The 23306-nt window shown below is 54.3% G+C and overlaps 1 protein-coding gene across 1 annotated transcript in view; it reads left to right on the forward strand.

Moving 5' to 3' along the window:
* The first annotated feature begins 8414 nt into the window (after positions 1–8414).
* The window catches only part of LOC147091149 (E3 ubiquitin-protein ligase RNF167-like), a 108376-nt gene continuing 93484 nt past the window's right edge, over positions 8415–23306 (forward strand). Inside the window, 1 exon segment of the mRNA XM_085977618.1 lies at positions 8415–8544. The gene's annotated coding sequence lies outside the window, so the exon portion shown is untranslated.

The raw sequence follows: 23306 nt of genomic DNA on the forward strand, positions 1-23306 counted from the left end.
TTGGGGGGTTGAGGATTGGTTAATGGACAGAAAACAGAGTGCAGGAATATACGGGACTTTTTCGGGTTGGCAGGCTGTAACTAGTGGGGTACCGCAAGGATCAGTGCTTGGGCCTCAGCTATTTACAATCTATATTAATGACTTAGATGGAGGGACTGAGTGTAAGGTATCGAAGTTTGCTGATGATACAAAGTTAGGTGGGAAAGTAAGCTGTGAGGAGAACACGAAGAGTCTGTAGAGAGATATAGACAGGTTGACTGAGTGGGCAACAACATGGAAAATGGAATACAATGTGGGGAAGTGTGAAGTTATCCACTTTGGTAGGAAAAAAAGCAGGATATTTTTTGAATGGTGAGAGGCTGGGAAATGTTTGCATTCAGAGGGACCCGGGTGTCCTTGTACATTCTTTGTTACCTCTATACTTGATTATTCCAATGCACTCCTGGCTGGCCGCCCACAATCTACCCTGTGTAGACTTGAGGTCATCCAAAACTCGGCTGCCTGTGTCCCAACTCGCACCAAGTCCCATTCACCCATCACCCCCTGTGCTCGCTGACCTACATTGGCTCCCGGTTAAGCAATGCCTTGATTTCAAAATTCTCATCCTTGTTTGCAAATCCCTCCGTGGCCTCGCCCCTCCCTATCTCTGTAACCTCCTCCAGCCCCACAAACGGTGGCATAGTGGTTAGCACTGTTGCCTCACAGCGCCAGGGACCCGGGTTCAAATCCAGCCTCGGGTGACTGTGTGGAGTTTGCACATTCTCCCGTGTTTGCGTGGGTTTCCTCCGGGTGCTCCGGTTTCCTCCCACAATCCAAAGATGTGCGGGTTAGGTTGATTTGGCTATGATAAATTGACCCTTAGTGTTAGGGGATTAAATACGTGGGGTTACGGGGATCGGGTGGGATATGTGTCGGTGCAGGCTCGATGGGCCGAAATGGCCTCTATCTGCACTGTGAGGATTCTGTGATTCTGTGAAACCCCCGAGATATCTGCGCTCCTCTAATTCTGTCCTCTTGAGCATCCCTGAATATAATCGCTCAACCATTGGTGGCCGTGCCTTCTGTTGCCTGGGCCCTAAGCTCTGGAATTCCCTGCCTAAACCTCTCCGCCTCGCTACTTCTCTTTCCTCCTTTAAGATGCTCCTTAAAACCTACCTGCCCTAATATATTGTTATGTGGCTCGGAGTCAAATTTTTTGTCTTGTAATACTCCTGTGAATCGCCTACGTTAAAGGTGCTATATAAATACAAGTTGTTGTTGCAGGTACAGAAAGTAATTAGGAAAGCAAATGGTATGTTGGCTTTTGTTGCAAAGAGGTTAGAGTATAAGAGTAAAGAAGTCTTATTACAATTATATAGGGCCCTGGTGATGCCGCACCTGGAGTACTGTGGACAGTTCTGGTCTCCTTACCTAAGGAAGGATATACTTGCCTTAGAGGGAGTGCAACGAAGGTTCCCCAGACTGGTTCCTGGGATGGGGGGATTGTCCTATGAGGAGAGATTGAGTAGACTGGGCCTATATTCCCTGGAGTTTAGAAGAATGAGAGGTGATCTCATTGGAACATATAAAATTCTTACAGGGCTTGACAGGGTTAATGCTGAGAAAATCTTTCCCCTGGCTGGGGAATCTCCACCAGCCCCACAACCCCCCGAGATATCTGTTCTCCTCAAATTCTTCTCTCTTGAGCATCCCCTGATTATAATCGCTCAACCATTGGCGGCCGTGCCTTCAGCTGCCTGGGCCCTAAGCTCTGGAACTCACCCCCTAAACCTCTCCGCCTCTCTATCCTGCTTTAAGCCGCTCCTTAAAACCGACCTCTTTGACCCAGCTTTTGGTCATCTGCCCTAATTTCTCCTTATGTGGCTCGGTGTCAAATTTTTGTCTTATAATATTCCTGGAAAGGGCCTTGGGATATTTTACTATGTTAAAGGCGCTATAAGTAGTTGTTACACAGGAACAGGAGCAGGATATTTAGCCCTTCGAGCCTGTTACACAGGAACAGGAGGAGGCCATTCAGCCCCTCGAGCCTGTTACACAGGAACAGGAGGAGGCCATTCAGCCCCTCGAGCCTGTTACACAGGAACAGGAGGAGGCCATTCAGCCCCTCGAGCCTGTTACACAGGAACAGGAAGAGGCCATTCAGCCCCTCGAGCCTCTTACACAGGAACAGGAGGAGGTCGTTCAGCCCCTCGAGCCTGTTACACAGGAACAGGAGGAGGCCATTCAGCCCCTCGAGCCTGTTACACAGGAACAGGAGGAGGCCGTTCAGCCCCTCGAGCTTGTTACACAGGAACAGGAGGAGGCCCATTCAGCCCCTCGAGCCTGTTACACAGGAACAGGAGACCCATTCAGCTCCTGGAGCCTGTTACACAGGAACAGGAGGAGGCTATTCAGCCCCTCCAGCCTGTTACACAGGAACAGGAGGAGGCCATTCAGCCCCTCAAGCCTGTTACACAGGAACAGGTGGAGGCCGTTCAGCCCCTCGAGCCTTTTGGACACGAACAGGAGGAGGCCGTTCAGCCCCTCGAGCCTGTTAGACACGAACAGGAGGCCATTCAGCCCCTCGAGCCGGTTACACAGGAACAGGAGGAGGCCATTCAGCCCCCTCGAGCCTGTTACACAGGAACAGGAGGAGGCCATTCAGCCCGAGCCTGTTCCACAGGAACAGGAGGAGGCCATTCAGCCCCCTCGAGCCTGTTACACAGGAACAGGAGGAGGCCATTCAGCCCCTCGAGCCTGTTACACAGGAACAGGAGGAGGCCATTCAGCCCCTCGAGCCTGTTACACAGGAACAGGAGGGGGCCATTCAGCCCCTCGAGCCTGTTACACAGGAACAGGAGGAGGCCATTCAGCCCCTCGAGCCTGTTCCACAGGAACAGGAGGAGGCCATTCAGCCCCTCGAGCCTGTTACACAGGAACAGGAGGAGGCCATTCAGCCCCTCGAGCCTGTTACACAGGAACAGGAGGAGGCCATTCAGCCCCTCGAGCTTGTTACACAGGAACAGGAGGAGGCCATTCAGCCCCTCGAACCTGTTACACAGGAACAGGAGGAGGCCATTCAGCCCCCTCGAGCCTGTTACACAGGAACAGGAGGAGGCCATTCAGCCCGAGCCTGATCCACAGGAACAGGAGGAGTCCATTCAGCCCCCTCGAGCCTGTTACACAGGCACAGGAGGAGGCCATTCAGCCCCTCGAGCCTGTTACACAGGAACAGGAGGAGGCCCATTTAGCCCCCTCGAGCCTGTTACACAGGAGCAGGAGGAGGCCGTCCAGCCCCTCGAGCCTGTTACACAGGAACAGGAGGAGGCCATTCAGCCCCTCGAGCCTGTTACACAGGAACAGGAGGAGGCCATTCAGCCCCTCGAGCCTGTTCCACAGGAACAGGAGGAGGCCATTCAGCCCCCTCGAGCCTGTTACACAGGAACGGGAGGAGGCCATTCAGCCCCTCGAGCCTGTTACACAGGAACAGGAGGAGGCCATTCAGTCCCTCGAGCCTGTTCCACAGGAACAGGAGGAGGCCATTCAGCCCCCTCGAGCCTGTTACACAGGCACAGGAGGAGGCCATTCAGCCCCTCGAGCCTGTTACACAGGCACAGGAGGAGGCCATTCAGCCCCTCGAGCCTGTTACACAGGAACAGGAGGAGGCCCATTCAGCCCCTCGAGCCTGTTACACAGGCACAGGAGGAGGCCGTTCAGCCCCTCGAGCCTGTTACACAGGAACAGGAGGAGGCCATTCAGCCCCTCAAGCCTGTTACACAGGAACAGGAGGAGGCCCATTCAGCCCCTCGAGCCTATTACACAGGCACAGGAGGAGGCCATTCGGCCCCCTCCAGCCTGTTACACAGGAACAGGAGAAGGCCATTTAGCCCCCTCGAGCCTGTTACACAGGAACAGGAGGAGGCCATTCAGCCCCTCGAGCCTGTTACACAGGAACAGGAGGAGGCCATTCAGCCCCTCAAGCCTGTTACACAGGAACAGGAGGAAGCCCATTCAGCCCCTCGAGCCTGTTACACAGGCACAGGAGGAGGCCGTTCAGCCCCTCGAGCCTGTTACACAGGAACAGGAGGAGGCCATTCAGCCTCTGAAGCCTGTTACACAGGAACAGGAGGAGGCCCATTCAGCCCCTCGAGCCTATTACACAGGCACAGGAGGAGGCCATTCAGCACCCTCCAGCCTGTTACACATGAACAGGAGGAGGCCATTCAGCCCCCTCCAGCCTGTTAAACAGGAACAGGAGGAGGCCATTCAGCCCCCTCGAGCCTGTAACACAGGAACAGGAGGAGGCCCGTTCAGCCCCTCAAACCTGTTACACAGGAACAGGAGGAGGCCATTCAGCCCCCTCGAGCCTGTTACACAGGAACAGGAGGAGGCCCGTTCAGCCCCTCGAGCCTGTTACACAGGAGGAGGCCATTCAGCCCCTCGAGCCTGTTACACAGGAACAGGAGGAGGTCATTCAGCCCCTCGAATATGTTACACAGGAACATGAGGCGGCCATTCAGCCCCTCGAGCCTGTTACACAGGCACAGGAGGAGGCCATTCAGCCCCTCGAGCCTGTTACATAGGAACTGGAGGAGGCCATTCAGCCCCCTCAAGCCTGTTACACAGGAACAGGAGGAGGTCATTCAGCCACTCGAGCCTGTTACACAGGCACAGGAGGAGGCCATTCAGCCCCTCGAGCCTGTTACACAGGAGGAGGCCATTCAGCCCCCTTGAGCTTGTTACACAGGAACAGGAGGAGGCCATTCAGCCCCTCGAGCCTGTTACACTGGAACAGGAGGAGGCCATTCAGCCCCTCAAGCCTGTTACACAGGAACAGGAGGAGGCCCATTCAGCCCCTCGAGCCTATTACAGAGGCACAGGAGGAGGCCATTCAGCCCCCTCCAGCCTGTTACACAGGAACAGGAGGAGGCCATTCAGCCCCCTCCAGCCTGTTACACAGGAACAGGAGGAGGCCCGTTCAGCCCCTCGAGCCTGTTACACAGGAACAGGAGGAGGCCATTCAGCGCCCTCAAGCCTGTTACACAGGAACAGGAGGAGGCCCGTTCAGCCCCTCGAGCCTGTTGCACAGGAGGAGGCCATTCAGCCCCTCGAGCCTGTTACACAGGAACAGGAGGAGGCCATTCAGCCCCTCGAGTATGTTACACAGGAACAGGAGGAGGCCATTCAGCCCCTCGAGCCTGTTACACAGGCACAGGAGGAGGCCATTCAGCCCCTCCAGCCTGTTACACAGGAGGAGGCCATTCAGCCCCTCCAGCCTGTTACACAGGAGGAGGCCATTCAGCCCCTCCAGCCTGTTACACAGGAACAGGAGGAGGCCATTCAGCCCCTCGAGCCTGTTACACAGGCACAGGAGGAGGCCATTCAGCCCCTCGAGCCTGTTACACAGGAACAGGTGGAGGCCATTCAGCCCCTCGAGCCTGTTACACAGGAACAGGAGGAGGCCATTCAGCCCCTCGAGCCTGTTACACAGGCACAGGAGGAGGCCATTCAGCCCCTCGAGCCTGTTACACAGGAACAGGTGGAGGCCATTCAGCCCCTCGAGCCTGTTACACAGGAACAGGAGGAGGCCATTCAGCCCCCTCGAGCCTGTTACACAGGAACAGGAGGAGGCCATTCAGCCCCTTGAGCCTGTTACACAGGAACAGGAGGAGGCCATTCAGCCCCTCAAGCCTGTTACACAGGAACAGGAGGAGGTCCATTCAGCCGCTCGAGCCTATTGCACAGGCACAGGAGGAGGCCATTCAGCCCCTCAAGCCTGTTACACAGGAACAGGAGGAGGCCCATTCAGCCCCTCGAGCCTATTACACAGGCACATGAGGAGGCCATTCAGCCCCCTCCAGCCTGTTACACAGGAACAGGAGGAGGCCATTCAGCCCCCTCGATCCTGTTACACAGGAACAGGAGGAGGTCATTCAGCACCTCGAGCCTGTTACACAGGAGCAGGAGGAGGCCATTCAGCCCCTCGAGCCTGTTACGCAGAAACAGGAGGAGGCCATTCAGCCCCTCGAGTATGTTACACAGGAACAGGCGGAGGCCATTCAGCCCCTCGAGCCTGTTACACAGGCACAGGAGGCGGCCATTCAGCACCTTGAGCCTGTTACACAGGAACAGGAGGAGGCCATTCAGCCCCCTCGAGCCTGTTACACAGGAACAGGAGGAGGCCCATTCAGCCCCTCGAGCCTGTTACACAGGAACAGGAGGAGGCCATTCAGCCCCCTCAAGCCTGTTACACAGGAACAGGAGGAGGCCATTCAGCCCCCTCGAGCCTGTTACACTGGAACAGGAGGAGGCCCATTCAGCCCCTCGAGCCTGTTACACAGCAACAGGAGGCCATTCAGCCCCTCGAGCCTGTTACACAGGAACAGGAGGAGGCCTGTTCAGCCCCTCGAGCCTGTTACACAGGAACAGGAGGAGGCCCGTTCAGCCCCCTCCAGCCTGTTACACAGGAACAGGACGAGGCCATCTAGCCCCTCGAGCCTGTTACACAGGACCAGGAGGAGGCCATTCAGCTCCTCGAGCCTGTTACACTGGAACAGGAGGAGGCCATTCAGCCCCTCGAGCCTGTTAGACACGAACAGGAGGAGGCCGTTCAGCCCCTCGAGCCTGTTAGACACGAACAGGAGGAGGCCATTCAGCCCCTCGAGCCTGTTACACAGGAACAGGTGGAGGCCGTTCAGCCCCTCGAGCCTTTTGGACACGAACAGGAGGAGGCTATTCAGCCCCTCGAGCCTGTTACACAGGAACAGGAGGAGGCCCATTCAGCCCCTCGAGCCTGTTAGACCCGAACAGGAGGAGGCCGTTCAGCCCCTCGAGCCTGTTAGACACGAACAGGAGGAGGCCATTCAGCCCCTCCAGCCGGTTACACAGGAACAGGAGGAGGCCATTCAGCCCCTCGAGCCTGTTACACAGGAACAGGAGGAGGTCATTCAGCCCCTCGAGCCTGTTACACAGGAACAGGAGGAGGCTATTCCACCCCCTCGAGCCTGTTACACAGGAACAGGAGGAGGCCGTTCAGCCCCTCGAGCCTGTTACACAGGAACAGGAGGAGGCCATTCAGCCCCTCGAGCCTGTTACACAGGAACAGGAGGAGGCCATTCAGCCCCTCGAGCCTGTTACACAGGAACAGGAGGAGGCCGTTCAGCCCCTCGAGCCTGTTACACAGGAACAGGAGGAGGCCCATTCAGCCCCTCGAGCCTATTACACAGGAACAGGAGGAGACCCATTCAGCCCCTCGAGCCTGTTACACAGGATCAGGAGGAGGCCGTTCAGCCCCTCGAGTGTGTTACACAGGAACAGGAGGAGGCCCATTCAGCCGCTCGAGCCTGTTACACAGGAACAGGAGGAGGCCCATTCAGCCCCTCGAGCCTGTTACACAGGAACAGGAGGAGGCCATTCAGCCCCTCGAGCCTGTTACACAGGAACAGGAGGAGGCCGTTCAGCCCCTCGAGCTTGTTACACAGGAACAGGAGGAGGCCCATTCAGCCCCTCGAGCCTGTTACACAGGAACAGGAGACCCATTCAGCCCCTGGAGCCTGTTACACAGGAACAGGAGGAGGCTATTCAGCCCCTCCAGCCTGTTACACAGGAACAGGAGGAGGCCATTCAGCCCCTCAAGCCTGTTACACAGGAACAGGTGGAGGCCGTTCAGCCCCTCGAGCCTTTTGGACACGAACAGGAGGAGGCCGTTCAGCCCCTCGAGCCTGTTAGACACGAACAGGAGGCCATTCAGCCCCTCGAGCCGGTTACACAGGAACAGGAGGAGGCCGTTCAGCCCCTCGAGCTTGTTACACAGGAACAGGAGGAGGCCCATTCAGCCCCTCGAGCCTGTTACACAGGAACAGGAGACCCATTCAGCCCCTGGAGCCTGTTACACAGGAACAGGAGGAGGCTATTCAGCCCCTCCAGCCTGTTACACAGGAACAGGAGGAGGCCATTCAGCCCCTCAAGCCTGTTACACAGGAACAGGAGGAGGCCATTCAGCCCCTCAAGCCTGTTACACAGGAACAGGAGGAGGCCATTCAGCCCCTCGAGCCTGTTACACAGGAACAGGAGGAGGCCATTCAGCCCCTCGAGCCTGTTACACAGGAACAGGAGGAGGCCATTCAGCCCCTCAAGCCGGTTACACAGGAACAGGAGGAGGCCATTCAGCCCCTCGAGTCTCTTACACAGGAACAGGAGGAGGCCATTCAGCCCCTCGAGTCTCTTACACAGGAACAGGAGGAGGCCCATTCAGCTCCTCGCCTGGTTTTGGCCACGCGGAAGGGGGGGGTCACGTGACGCGGACCGGGGGGCGGGGTCAGGGTCAGGTGACGCGGGGCGGGAGGCGGGGTTTGGTTCGGTGACGGGGTCAGGTGACGCGGGCCGGGGGGCGGGGTTTTATTCGGTGACGCGGGCTGGGGGGTGGGGTTTTATTCGGTGACGCGGGCCGTGGGGCGGGGTGAGCCGCGGCGCCATTTTGATCCCGGGCCTGAAACGGCAGTGGGAGTGAAGACTGCGAGCTGGAGAAGCCGGACTGTGGGCTCGACACCCTGCCCGCCCAGCCAGGTGAGTCCGGTTCATTAACTGGCTGCAGTCCACGCGGACAGGGCCCGCTCCCCACCCCAGGGACAGGGCCTGCTACCCACCCCGGGGCCAGGGACAGGGCCCGCTACCCACCCCGGGGCCAGGGACAGGGCCCGCTACCCACCCCAGGGACAGGGGACAGGGCCCGCTCCCCACCCCGGGGTCAGGGACAGGGCCCGCTCCCCACCCCGGGGCCAGGGACAGGGCCCGCTCCCCACCCCGGGGCCAGGGACAGGGCCCGCTCCCCACCCCGGGGACAGGCGACAGGGCCCGCTCCCCACCCCAGGGACAGGCGACAGGGCCCGCTCCCCACCCCAGGGACAGGCGACAGGGCCCGCTCCCCACCCCAGGGACAGGCGACAGGGCCCGCTCCCCACCCCGGGGCCAGGGACAGGGCCCGCTCCCCACCCCGGGGACAGGCGACAGGGCCCGCTCCCCACCCCAGGGACAGGCGACAGGGCCCGCTCCCCACCCCAGGGACAGGCGACAGGGCCCGCTCCCCACCCCAGGGACAGGCGACAGGGCCCGCTCCCCACCCCGGGGCCAGGGACAGGGCCCGCTCCCCACCCCGGGGACAGGCGACAGGGCCCGCTCCCCACCCCAGGGACAGGCGACAGGGCCCGCTCCCCACCCCGGGGCCAGGGACAGGGCCCGCTCCCCACCCCGGGGTCAGGGACAGGGCCCGCTCCCCACCCTGGGGACAGGGGACAGGGCCCGCTCCCCACCCTGGGGACAGGCGACAGGGCCCGCTCCCCACCCCGGGGACAGGCGACAGGGCCCGCTCCCCACCCCGGGGACAGGCGACAGGGCCCGCTCCCCACCCCGGGGACAGGGGACAGGGCCCGCTCCCCACCCCGGGGACAGGGCCCGCTCCCCACCCCGGGGACAGGCGACCGGGCCCGCTCCCCACCCCGGGGACAGGGGACAGGGCCCGCTCCCCACCCCGGGGACAGGGAACAGGGCCCGCTCCCCACCCCGGGGACAGGGAACAGGGCCCGCCCCCCCCACACCCAGGGGACAGGGCCCGCCCCCCCCCCCACACCCAGGGGACAGGGGCCGCCCCCCCCCCCCCCCCCCCCACACCCAGGGGACAGGGGCCGCCCCCCCACACCCAGGGGACAGGGGCCGCCCCCCCACACCCAGGGGACAGGGGCCGCCCCCCCACACCCAGGGGACGGGCCGCCCCCCCACACCCAGGGGACAGGGGCCGCCCCCCCACACCCAGGGGACAGGGGCCGCCCCCCCACACCCAGGGGACAGGGGCCGCCCCCCCCACACCCAGGGGACAGGGGCCGCCCCCCCACACCCAGGGGACAGGGGCCGCCCCCCCACACCCAGGGGACAGGGGCCGCCCCCCCACACCCAGGGGACAGGGGCCGCCCCCCCACACCCAGGGGACAGGGGCCGCCCCCCCACACCCAGGGGACAGGGGCCGCCCCCCCACACCCAGGGGACAGGGGCCGCCCCCCCACACCCAGGGGACAGGGGCCGCCCCCCCACACCCAGGGGACAGGGGCCGCCCCCCCACACCCAGGGGACAGGGGCCGCCCCCCCACACCCAGGGGACAGGGGCCGCCCCCCCACGCCCAGGGGACAGGGGCCGCCCCCCCACGCCCAGGGGACAGGGGCCGCCCCCCCACGCCCAGGGGACAGGGGCCGCCCCCCCACGCCCAGGGGACAGGGGCCGCCCCCCCACGCCCAGGGGACAGGGGCCGCCCCCCCACGCCCAGGGGACAGGGGCCGCCCCCCCACGCCCAGGGGACAGGGGCCGCCCCCCCACGCCCAGGGGACAGGGGCCGCCCCCCCCACGCCCAGGGGACAGGGGCCGCCCCCCCACGCCCAGGGGACAGGGGCCGCCCCCCCACGCCCAGGGGACAGGGGCCGCCCCCCCACGCCCAGGGGACAGGGGCCGCCCCCCCACGCCCAGGGGACAGGGGCCGCCCCCCCACGCCCAGGGGACAGGGGCCGCCCCCCCCACGCCCAGGGGACAGGGGCCGCCCCCCCACGCCCAGGGGACAGGGGCCCGCCCCCCCCACGCCCAGGGGACAGGGCCCGCCCCCCCCCACGCCCAGGGGACAGGGCCCGCCCCCCACCCCGGGGACAGGGGACTGGGCCCGCCCCCCACCCCGGGGACAGGGACAGGGGACTGGGCCCGCCCCCCACCCCGGAGACAGGGACAGGGGACTGGGCCCGCCCCCCACCCCGGAGACAGGGACAGGGGACTGGGCCCGCCCCCCACCCCGGAGACAGGGACAGGGGACTGGGCCCGCCCCCCACCCCGGAGACAGGGGACTGGGCCCGCCCCGGAGACAGGGACAGGGGACTGGGCCCGCCCCCCACCCCGGAGACAGGGACAGGGGACTGGGCCCGCCCCCCACCCCGGAGACAGGGACAGGGGACTGGGCCCGCCCCCCACCCCGGAGACAGGGACAGGGGACTGGGCCCGCCCCCCACCCCGGAGACAGGGACAGGGGACTGGGCCCGCCCCCCACCCCAGGGACAGGGGACTGGGCCCGCCCCCCACCCCAGGGACAGGGGGATTATGTACACAAACAGTGAGTAAACGTTTTATATATTTATTCATTCATAGTGAGTATAGAATGTGTGTATATACAAACTGATTGTCTTGGGTATATGTGCAGTCAGTAAAGAGTATATATATTCACACAGTAAAGGGTGTATGTGTGTGTGTATATATGTGAGTAAAGGATGTGTATATATTTATAAACTGAGCGTATGAGGTATATATACAATGAGTAAACGGTGTGTGTATGTGATCCTAATACAGCGAGTGTGCAAAGGGCGTATACAGCGAGTGTGCAAAGGGCGTATACAGCGAGTGTGCAAAGGGCGTATACACCTGAACCACAGTCACAAAGACATCCTCTGTGACCGTGGACATTATCCCTCCTCTTCCTCCTTGGCCTCTCTCTGTTGCCTTTGACACGGTGGATTACACCATCATTCTTTTCCATCGTCCAGCTCAGTTATCTTGGCTTTGCTTGGTTCCACACTTAAACTATCCAGAGAATCTCTGGCAATGGCTTTATTTCCCGCTTCCGCTCCGTTACTTCTGTAATTCCTCAGGGATCTGTCAACGGTGGCTGAATGTACAAGGTGGGTGAGCAGAGGCAATGCACCATGGTCACAGTTCTATGCAGTAAGTCTGCAATGGGTTTATACTGTGGGAGGGGATTTCAGTGCACAATCGGCACGTAGCTATGGAAGGAAAATGGGCGGAAGCAGTTGACACATCTTTTCTGCCCCCAAATCAATTCTCCCCTTGTATTTCCTGGCCTTTCCTGCGATTTGCCCGCTGAGTCAGAGTGACCTCGTCAATGTACAAGGGCCAGTGGCGCGGCAGTTCACGAGTTTCCTGCTTTTGCACTCTCAAAGCATTTGGGACCATTTAGGCAGATGTATAAAACACACCTGAGACAGGCAGAAGTGAGGAGTTTGAGTCTGAAGAGTTTCATGTGATTTCTGCAGCTGGGAACCACTTTTTTGCAATCTTTTTAATTGTTTTCCCCATTCTGTCCGCACTCTCCTGGTCTTGCTTTTAACAGTCTGAGACAAGTGGCAAATTTCCCCCTTCCAGCCTGACTCGCTGTGAGACCTTCCCAGGAGCAGATATGGCATTATCAATGGGCATAACCTTATGCCTTTATCATGGAGGAGGAGGAGGAGCATGGCGCAAAGGAGAGTCAGGTCGCGTTTCAGGACATTTACATGGGCCATATGAGGGCCGTAGTGAGGAGACGTGTATAAGAGTGTGCATCACCAAAGAGGCAATGAGACAGCTCTGCCACCCACTGCATCATAACATAAGAAATAGGAGCAGGAGTCGGCCATTTGGCCCCTCGGGCCTGCTCCGCCATTAAATAAGATCATGACTGATCATCTACCTCATCTCCACTTTCCTGCACTATCCCCATATCCCTAGATACCCTTAATATTCAAAAATCTATCGATCTCTATCTTGAATATAGTCAATGACTTGGCCTCCTCACAGCCCTCTGGGGTAGAGAGTTCCACAGGTTCACCACCCTCTGAGTGAAGAAATTTCTCCTCATCTCAGTCTGAAATGGCCGACCCCTTATCCTGAGACTGTGACCCCTGGTTCTAGACTCCCCAGCCAGGGGGAAACATCCTCCCTGCATCTACCCTGTCAAGCCCTGTAAGAATTTTGTATGTTTCAATGAGATCACCTCCCATTCTTCTAAACTCTAGGGAATATAGGCCTAGTCTACTCAATCTCTCCTCATAGGACATTCCCCCCATCCCCGGAACCAGTCTGGTGAACCTTTGTTGCCCTCCCTCTATGGCAAGTACATCCTTAATAGTTTATTAATGGCCTCCTTTAATTTGTTGCAGTCCTCCTCAGTATTGACTTTCTCCCCTCCCTCAATTTGGTGTCATCCGCCAAATTTAGAAATTGTGTTTTTTGATTCCAAAGTCTAAATCGTTAATATAAATTGTGAACAACAGTGTTCCCAGCGCTGATCCTGTGGAACACCACCACCCACCTTCTGCCACTTTGAATAGCTACCCTTTACTCCTACTCTCTGCTTTCTGCCTTGAAGCCAGCTAGTTATTTTTGGCAGGTTTCCTGCCTTGGACACCTAGTAATCTGTGCGCAGTTTCATCGAGGAGGACTTGCAAGAAATTGTGACATGCTCTCTGCCTGCAAGCCAAGCCTTGGTACCTTATTTGGCTGTGTGCCATCTGCCCTGTGTTAGACATGCTTATAAAGTGGCACAAAGGCATTCATGAGCATGCAGTCAAGTCAAGTGAGTGATGCAAGCATTGTTCCTTACTTACCTGCTGCTGCAGTCTTCAGCCAGAACTGAGTTTTTGAAGGCTGCACTCTGATTTCAATGTACCCCAGCAGATTACACTTGTTGTACATCCATCACTACAATGGATATGTGCAACTCTTTCCATTGGTGTAAAAGCGATGTACAGTATCTGAGTCCTCCAGGAATTATTGTAAACAGTTTATATACAGGGAGTTTATTGAGTGGGTGTCCAACTTGTGATTCTGACCCATGAACCTTGCCAGTCTGAGCAGTAGTCCTAATCCTATATGCCTGCTCCATTCCCCTATATACCACCTACCTAGCCTATTAACATGGTCCCTGCTTCAATCACTAACTGCATTAAACTAGATGTAATATCTCCAAGTTTGCAGACGACACAAAGCTGGGTGGGCGTGTGTGCTGTGAGGAGGGTGCAGAGAAACTCCAGTATGATTTGGGCAGGTTGGGTGATTGTACATGCATCTGTCCAAATGTGGACAAATGCGAGGTTATCCACTTTGGTGGCAAAAACAGGAAGGCAGATTATTATCTAAACGGCAATAGATTGGGAGAAGGGGAAGTGCAACGAGACCTGGGTGTCATTGTGCACCAGTCGCTGAAGGTAAGCATGCAGGTGCAGCAGGCGGTTAAGAAGGCAAATGGTATGTTGGCCTTCATAGCGAGAGGATTCGAGTACAGGAACAAGGATGTCTTGCTGCAGTTGTACAGGGCCTTGGTGAGACCACACCTTGAGTATTGTGTGCAGTTTTGGTCGCCTTATCTGAGGAAGGATGTTCTTGCCATGGAGGGAGTGCAGCGAAGATTCACCAGACTGATGCCTCAATTCAATTCAATTTTATTTGTCATATATATGCAGCAGACGTGTGTGCTGCACAATGAAATGTTGATTTTTACGAGTCCCCCCAACATTGGAATAAATATGGCATAACAATGATAAAATACTAATAGAAAGATTGTAATAAATAAAACAACAGTAATAAATAATAAATTATTCGTTCATGAGTCTTATGGCCTGGGGATAGAAGCTGTTTCGAAACCTGCTGGTACGAGACTGTATGCTTCGGTATCTCTTACTGGACGGGAGCAGGGCGAAGAGGTTGTGGCTGGGATGGCTCGTGTCTTTGATGATTCTCAGGGCCTTCCCCCGGCACCTCGCGGGGTAGATATCCTGCACAGCGGGTAGTTTAATTCCTGTAGTATGTTGTGCAGCTGGGATGTACCTGGGATGGCAAGAATGACGTATGAAGAGAGATTGGGGCGATTGGGCTTATATTCGCTGGAGTTTAGAATATTGAGAGGGGATCTCATTGAAACTTATAAAATTCTAACAGGACTAGACAGACTAGATGCAGGAAGGATTTTCCCGATGGCGGGGGAGTCCAGAACCAGGGGTCACAGTCTAAGGATAAGGGGTAAGCCATTTAGGACAGAGATGAGGAGGAATTTCTTCACCTAGAGAGTGGTGAACCTGTGGAATTCTCTACCACAGAAGGCAGTTGAGGCCAATTCATTAAATATATTCAAGAAGGAGTTAGATATATTTCTTAAGGCTCAAGGGATATGGGGAGAAGGCAGGGACAGGGTACTGAATTTGGATGATCAGCCATGATCTCATTAAATGGCGGAGCAGGCTCGAGGGGCCGAATGGCCGACTCCTGCTCCTATCTTCTATGTTTCTATGTTAATAACCTGTGTGTAAAAGAAGTTTCTCCTGATCTGTCATATATCTCTTGCCTATAATCTCTGTCCCCTTGTTCTAGATCCCTCAAACTTTAAACGGCCTGTTTCCATGTTATAATTCCTATATATTTTACCCAGAAGGCTCCCTAGTTTTCACCCAGGGGTCCCATGAGGACAGACAGCTTGGAGAATCGTGATGTAAACCGTGAGGCTGCGTATAACTGGATTATGCAAGGAGGCTGAGCGATATGCAGCCTGAGGTTATTCCTCTCCTTGCCCTTTTTATTTCTGTGTTTCTCTGCTCTTGCACTCGTTCTAGCAGCACTTCCCATACTTGCCCTCCTGTCTATAATTAGTTGACTCGCTGTCTGGGACTTCATTTGTAGCCACCCAGCTATTCCTTTTCTTTAATAAAAAAAAAAAAAAAAGGTGTTTGTGTTTGTTGTGGGAGTGGATAAACTTCGCTCTGCCTGTTTGTGTCTCTGTTTCTGTGGTAGAATCTGATTTGAGCGCTAAGTTTGACTTTTGCAAATTGTCCTGCAGTTTGTGCTGAGTTAGCTGGTCTGAGACGGGACAATGTTGGGGTACTATGATTAGCTACAGCGCCTCCAGGCTGCGGGTAGGAGAAATGAGCAAAAAATACTTGGCTAAAAGTGAGCACCACCTTTCCAAAAAAAACCCAGCTTATGGCTTTGCTGATGAAGCATTGTGTAGTAATCATGCTGTCAACATTGGGGATGTTGGTGTTACTTTTGATCAGCAAAGAGTAACAGTTTTCAGACCTGTAATCATTGGGCCTTGAATTTTCTCCATACTTGTGCCCAGCGAGACACATAACCGGGGCGCAAATCAATTACGTGGCCAGAAAGATTGCAGAATGTTGGGCGAAAGTGAGTAGTGCGTTTAAGCAGAATAGACCCACAGCTCCTCCATCTTTCTTTTAATGCCTTTTTATGGCACAAATATAAATCGCATTAAAACTTGAACAGCCTCCCTGATTGCAGGTTCTGAAGCTGTGTGCCTAATGTGCATAGATGATGGTTGAATGAGTTGAAAGTTTAATTTTCACATTTAGAGTGATATATGGTGCCAGTTTGGCACTTTCCTTGAGCCCTGATTGTTTAGGCTGGTTTTACGTTTGGGTATATTCTAATGAGATTGACAGGAAATTTGAACGTAACTTGAGAGCGGCAGAATTGGCACGGGAATCAGAGCATTTCCGGGTCTAACTTCTGGGCTGTACTCACAGATGGAAATCTTGGCGCTGTTTATTCCATCACTGATGTATAGCAGCATTTTCACTCCGAATCGGTTTCCTTCCTGGCGGATGCGAGGTGGCAGAATTAAACTGTACAAATTGTACTTTTAAAAGGAAGGGAATTAGATGGTGCATGAAAAAGAGTAACGTTGAAAGGTATGCAAATGAACAGGAGGGTGGGATTAAATTAGGTTGCACAGACAATGGCCAATGACTTGTTTTATGCTATAACATTTTATGATTCTGGAATTCCTCTGTTGTTGCCTCTGACTTGTGAAACTTAGTTTCCTGTCTGGCAGGATTGGATTAGTACACTAGCTATTCAGCTCCCAAATCTGAATTAGAATCCATCCCAAAGTGATGGGGTGAAAGTTTTCTCTCTGTTGATTGTAAGAGCCCTTTGTAAAAGTGTTTGGCAGTCTGAAGTCTGTTCTTGACATGGGGACAGGACAAAGCGGACACTAATTGGAACTCACTTGACAAACTCGCTTGTAGAGGCCATAGAATGGCTGTAGTGAGAAATAAGAACATAAATAGGAGCAGGAATAGGCCACTTGGCCCCTCGAGCCTGCTCCGCCATTCAATAAGATCATGGCTGATCTTGGGCTCAAAGCCACTTCCCTGCCCGCTCCCCATAACCCTTCACTCCCTTATCTTGTAAAAATCTGTCTATCTCCACCTTAAATGTATTTAATGACCCAGCCTCCAGGGCTCTCTGGGGCAGAGAATTCCACAGATTTACGACCCTCTGAGAGAAGAAATTCCTCCTCATCTCAGTTCTAAAAGGGCGACCCCTTTATTCTGAGACTCTGCCCCCGAGTTCTAGATTTCCCCACGAGGGGAAACATCCTCTCTGCATCTACCTTGTCGAGCCCCCTCAGTATCTTATATGTTTCAATAAGATCATCTCTCATTCTCCTAAACTGCAATGAGTATAGGCCCAACCTGCTCAACCTTTCCTCATAAGTCAACCCCCTCATCGCAGGAATTAACCTAGTGAATCGTCTCTGAACTGCCTCCAATGCAAGTATATCCTTCCTTAAATAAGGAGACCAAAACTGTGCGCAGTACTCCAGGTGTGGTCTCACCAATACCCTGTACAGTTGTAGCAAGACTTCCCCGCTTTTATACTCCAACCCCCTTGCAATAAAGGCCACATTCCATTTGCCTTTTTGATTACTTGCTGTACCTGCATGCTAACTTTTTCTGTTTCATGCACAAGGCCCCCCAGGTCCCTCTGAACTGCAGCATTTTGTAATCTCTCCATTTAAATAATTTGCTTTTTTATTTTTCCTGCCAAAGTGGATAACCTTGCACTTTCCCACATTATACTCCATCTGCCTAATGTTTGCCCACTCACTTAGCCTGTCTATATCCCTTTGCAGATGCTTCTGATGAAGCACTGATGTAGTAAAGCGCACTCTCCTTGGGTTGGGGATGCGGCACATTGTTGCGCACAGTGTAGGGACTAAATAAAGTTACAAAAGGATGGCACAAGGTAGAAGCAGACTGTTTCGATGTGATGATGTAGGGTGTGTTGTGACATGTTTGGGGGGGAACATCCTACTGGGCTAACTCAAAGTATTGATACACTCCAGTTATAACAGTAATGGAATATCTCTGTATTTAAACAAAAAACCGCTGGGGTTGTTTGCTAGTCTGTTTCAGGTACAGTGCTAAATGTAAAAGTTCTTTTTCCTACCAGCCTAACGTTGCAGAGTTAAGACAGCACTGTGTAAGGAAGCAGAAACGAGGAATTAACGAGCACTTCAATTATGCACAGAAGATCATGTCTTCAAGTGTTTTGACTGGCAGTTACTGAAAATAAAATGTTTTAAATGCCTCTGATCAATTTAGAACTGTAACTGTGCTAATGACTCCTGGCTACCAAACTCACAGGTAGCTGGGTCTGAAGTTGCAGAGATGCCGGGGTTAATTGGATTCAGTAATCCAAGAAGTGCCATCATGGTTGAGGACAGCCTTGCCCACTGGATCAGGGGGGATGTAAAATACTTATGGCAGTAACATGTCAAACCCCAAGTGATTTGTTTAAAAACAGCGTGTGTTATATTCATCTTCCTCATCTAGAATACTTGAACTCTTTGGAGACACTGAGCTGCTGGAGTGTGTTTCCATATACAGGAGCAAGGGTGTCTTGCTGCAGTTGTACAGGGCCTTGGTGAGACCACACCTTGAGTATTGTGTGCAGTTTTGGTCGCCTTATCTGAGGAAGGATGTTCTTGCCATGGAGAGAGTGCAGCGAAGATTCACCAGACTGATACCTGGGATGGCAGGAATGACGTATGAGGAGAGATTGGGTCGATTAGGCTTATTCGCTAGAGTTTAGAAGAATGAGAGGGGATCTCATTGAAACTTATAAAATTCTAACCGGACTAGATGCAGGAAGGATGTTCCCGATGGCGGGGAGTCCAGAACCAGGGGTCACAGTCTAAGGATAAGGGGTAAGCCATTTAGGACAGAGATGAGGAGGAATTTCTTCACCCAGAGAGTGGTGAACCTGTGGAATTCTCTACCACAGAAGGCAGTTGAGGCCAATTCATTAAATATATTCAAGAAGGAGTAAGATATATTTCTTAAGGCTAAAGGGATCAAGGGGTATGGGGAGAAGGCAGGGACAGGGTACTGAATTTGGATGATCAGCCATGATCTCATTGAATGGCGGAGCGGGCTCGAGGGGCCGAATGGCCTACTCCTGCTCCTATCTTCTATGCATTTCCAGTACTTTGTTCAAATGGCCATTTGTCGTTTGAGTGCCGGCGGACTATTTGACCATGGGAGGAAGGGTATAACCGCTAAGCCTGATCCTCCTTCACCCAAAGTCCCCATTAGATTGATTGTAAGATCCCTCGCTGTTTCAAAACCCTCCATGGACTCCTCCTGCCTTTTCTCCGTGACCTTCGGCCATTGATCCCTGCATGCACCCTCCGCTCCTCTGACACCAGATTACTGCTTTTCCCCGCTTCCTCTGCTGCAGCATTGGTGGGTGGTTCTTTCAGATATCGTGCCCATCTCCCTTCCTCTGTCCCTCCCCTTCGCCACCTCACTCCCTGCTTTCTAAAGCCTCTTAAACTCCTCCTACTCTGCTTTTGCACCCAGCCTCGGCTCCTGCTCCCCCTTTCTCTCCCGCTTTTTCTTCTCGCTAAAGCACTCTGAGATTTTTTACATAATGAAGCGCTACTGTATAAAAATGTCAGTTTTTGACATTCCTATGCAAACGCTCCCAGCAGAAGCTACTGCATATCAATCGGTAACGATTCTGTCACCTCTGAAACCAGTGGTAGCACTGTCATTGGCGATTGAACTGTCTGAGCCGACTACTTTAACCAGATAAGCCACGAGGGAGCCTGGGCACGGACTTCTCGGGGGTCTTTACTCTGTATCTAGCCCCTAACTCGGTCAGCTGGCTGTTCTTAATCTTGATGCTGGGTCCCTGAAATGGAAATGATTTAATTTCCCAGCTCTGGCATCCTTCAACCAAATGAGGGAAAAATTCGCCCCCAATAAGCATTTTCTGTAAATAGTGCCTGCTGCTTAAAATTACAAACTTAAAAAAAAAAAATCATTTTCTTATTTCTTCCCCTTCACTCTCCTGGAGGCATTGACTCCTGCTCGGCACCCTCTGGTACTTTAGCCATTCTTAAGCCCAGGGAGCGAGTGCCAACAGATGATGCTGATCCTCCTCCCCTGAAATCCACTCGTACACATCCCAGCAGGAACACTGGCTGGGAGGCAGGAGCAGGAACCCTGGCTGGGAGGCAGGAGCAGGAACCCTGGCTGGGAGGCAGGAGCAGGAACCCTGGCTGGGAGGCAGGAGCAGGAACCCTGGCTGGGAGGCAGGAGCAGGGACCCTGGCTGGGAGGCAGGAGCAGGGACCCTGGCTGGGAGGCAGGAGCAGGGACCCTGGCTGGGAGGCAGGAGCAGGAACCCTGGCTGGGAGACAGGAGCAGGAACCCTGGCTGGGAGGCAGGAGCAGGAACCCTGGCTGGGAGGCAGGAGCAGGAACCCTGGCTGGGAGGCAGGAGCAGGGACCCTGGCTGGGAGGCAGGAGCAGGGACCCTGGCTGGGAGGCAGGAGCAGGGACCCTGGCTGGGAGGCAGGAGCAGGGACCCTGGCTGGGAGGCAGGAGCAGGAACCCTGGCTGGGAGGCAGGAGCAGGAACCCTGGCTGGGAGGCAGGAGCAGGAACCCTGGCTGGGAGGCAGGAGCAGGAACCCTGGCTGGGAGGCAGGAGCAGGAACCCTGGCTGGGAGGCAGGAGCAGGAACCCTGGCTGGGAGGCAGGAGCAGGAACCCTGGCTGGGAGGCAGGAGCAGGAACCCTGGCTGGGAGGCAGGAGCAGGAACCCTGGCTGGGAGGCAGGAGCAGGAACCCTGGCTGGGAGGCAGGAGCAGGAACCCTGGCTGGGAGGCAGGAGCAGGAACCCTGGCTGGGAGGCAGGAGCAGGAACCCTGGCTGGGAGGCAGGAGCAGGAACCCTGGCTGACGACCTCCTCTAACCCAGGGGCACAGGAGATAATTGTGGTACCCCAATTGCTGTGCTGGTTGAGAGCAGGTAATTTTGCACAGACCATGGGGGTTGAACCTGGGGCCACTCTGACCTGAATGACTCCGTACCACGGTGAGTGGTGTGTTAAACCACACAGCCACCAGGAGCCCCAAAACTTGTTGATGTTTGTGCAGCTAAATGTTTTCTCCAGAACATTAAGAAAAACATTCACAATGGGAGAAGGTGTCATGTGTGATCTGAAAGATCATGTGCTTTGTACTGGGAAATCACCAGGGGTTTTTCAACAGCAGATTAATATAAAATGTAGAGTGAAGTTCAGTATGGAAGTGCCCTGTGTTTGGTTGAATAACATCTTGTTAATCCCCTACAGTCCTGAGAGTTTGCTGGCATTGGTGTTTTTAAGGCGCGTGGCAGCGTTAAGGCAACCGGAAGGATTCAGAACAGGAAAAGCAGCTAGTTTTAAAAGTGCTTTGTCATTTGATTTCAGGCACTAGTGATGATACAAAAACAGTGGAGAGGTTGAGAGAACCCACAGTGGAGGGAGGCTGTAAGAGACTCGCTCCCATTAGGTTAAATGTCATGTGTTCGAACAGTGTGTTGTATCAGAAAACTTTGAGGGAAGCTTGTGTAACAAACCTGTTTTGATTGCTCACTTCACTAGATTACGTAGAGTGTTTGCCTTTGCTTCTGGGAGGGGGAGGCAATTCAGACCAAAGCATCAAAATGATTAACAAGAATCTCTCCACAAATTATACATTAGTTTTAAGGCCAATGAATGGTGGTATGGATCCAAATCCAGACCCACGTCCATAAGCATGTCCTGAACAAGAATCAAGCAGAAAGATTTTTTTCCTTTTTGATAGATTGACTCCACCTAGAAACATAGAAGATAGGAGCAGGAGTCGGCCATTCGGCCCCTCGAGCCTGCTCCGCCATTTAATGAGATCATGGCTGATCATCCAAACTCAGTACCCTGTCCCTGCCTTCTCCCCATATCCCTTGATCCCTTTAGCCTTAAGAAATATATCTAACTCCTTCTTGAATATATTTAATGAATTGGCCTCAACTGCCTTCTGTGGTAGAGAATTCCACAGGTTCACCACACTCTGGGTGAAGAAATTCCTCCTCATCTCTGTCCTAAATGGCTTACCCCTTATCTTTAGACTGTGACCCCTGGTTCTGGACTCCCCGACCATTGGGAACATCCTTCCTGCATCCAGTCTGTCCAGTCCTGTTAGAATTTTATAAGTTTCAATGAGATCCCCATATCCACCTTATCCTTCAATCCTTTTGCTCTCCAAACACATTTAGTTGTCTTACACATTTGTTGTGTCTGCTTCTGCTGCATTTATAAAAACATAAATAGGAGCAGGAATGGGCCACTTGGCCCCTCGAGCCTGCTCCGCCATTCAATAAGATCATGGCTGATCTTGGGCTCAAAGCCACTTCCCTGCCTGCTCCCCATGACCCTTCACTCCCTTATCTTGCAAAAATCTGTCAATCTCCACTTTAAATGTATTTAATGACCCAGCCTCCACAGCTCTCTGGGGCAGAGAATTCCACAGATTCACAACCCTCGGAGAAGAAATTCCTCCTCATCTCAGTTCTAAAAGGGCGACCCTTTATTCTGAGACTCTGCCCCCGAGTTCTAGATTTCCCCCACGAGGGGAAACATCCTCTCTGCATCTACCTTGTCGAGCCCCCTCAGTATCTTATATGTTTCAATAAGATCACCTCTCATTCTTCTAAATTCCAATGAGTATAGGCCCAACCTGCTCAACCTTTCCTCATAAATCAACCCCCTCATCTCTGGAATTAACCGAGTGAATTGTCTCTGAACTGCCTCCAATGCAAGTATATCCTTCCTTAAATAACGAGACCAAAACTGTACACAGTACTCATGATGTGGTCTCGCCAACGCCCTGTACAGTTGTAGCAGGACTTCCCTGCTTTTATACTCCAACCCCTTGCAATAAAGGCCAACATTCCATTTGTTTTTTGATTACTTGCTGTACCTGCATGCTAACTTTTTGTGTTTCATGCACAAGGCACATGTCACACCTTATCACATCTCAAAAATATTTCAAAGTAAGTCCCATCCAATGAATTACATTAAAGTGCCTGAAGATTTTTGAGCTGAAATTGTGAGAGCAGGTGGATAAAAGCCACTTATAAAAAAAGGCCAATAGGCTGGTTGGGTTTTATAAATGAGGGCATTGAATACAAGAGTTTCCTCAATACAAGAAGTCACGATGCATTTGTACAGAACATTGGTTAGGTCATAATTAAAGTACAGGTTTGAATGGACATTAAAAGCCAGAAAGAGCATCCAACATATTGACCAGGGTACGAGAGCAGAAAATACTGGAAACTTTCAGCATCAGTGCTCCCTCGAATATTTTTTTGGGTGTGCGGCCCCTTTAAGGAGCTGCGCGGCTCGTTCAAACACCCGTGCATGCGT

This window comes from Somniosus microcephalus, unplaced genomic scaffold (genome assembly GCF_052327205.1).
Source record: "Somniosus microcephalus isolate GS21.2 unplaced genomic scaffold, FLI_Smic_1.0 unresolved_chr4, whole genome shotgun sequence".
Taxonomy (NCBI): Eukaryota; Metazoa; Chordata; class Chondrichthyes; order Squaliformes; family Somniosidae; genus Somniosus; species Somniosus microcephalus.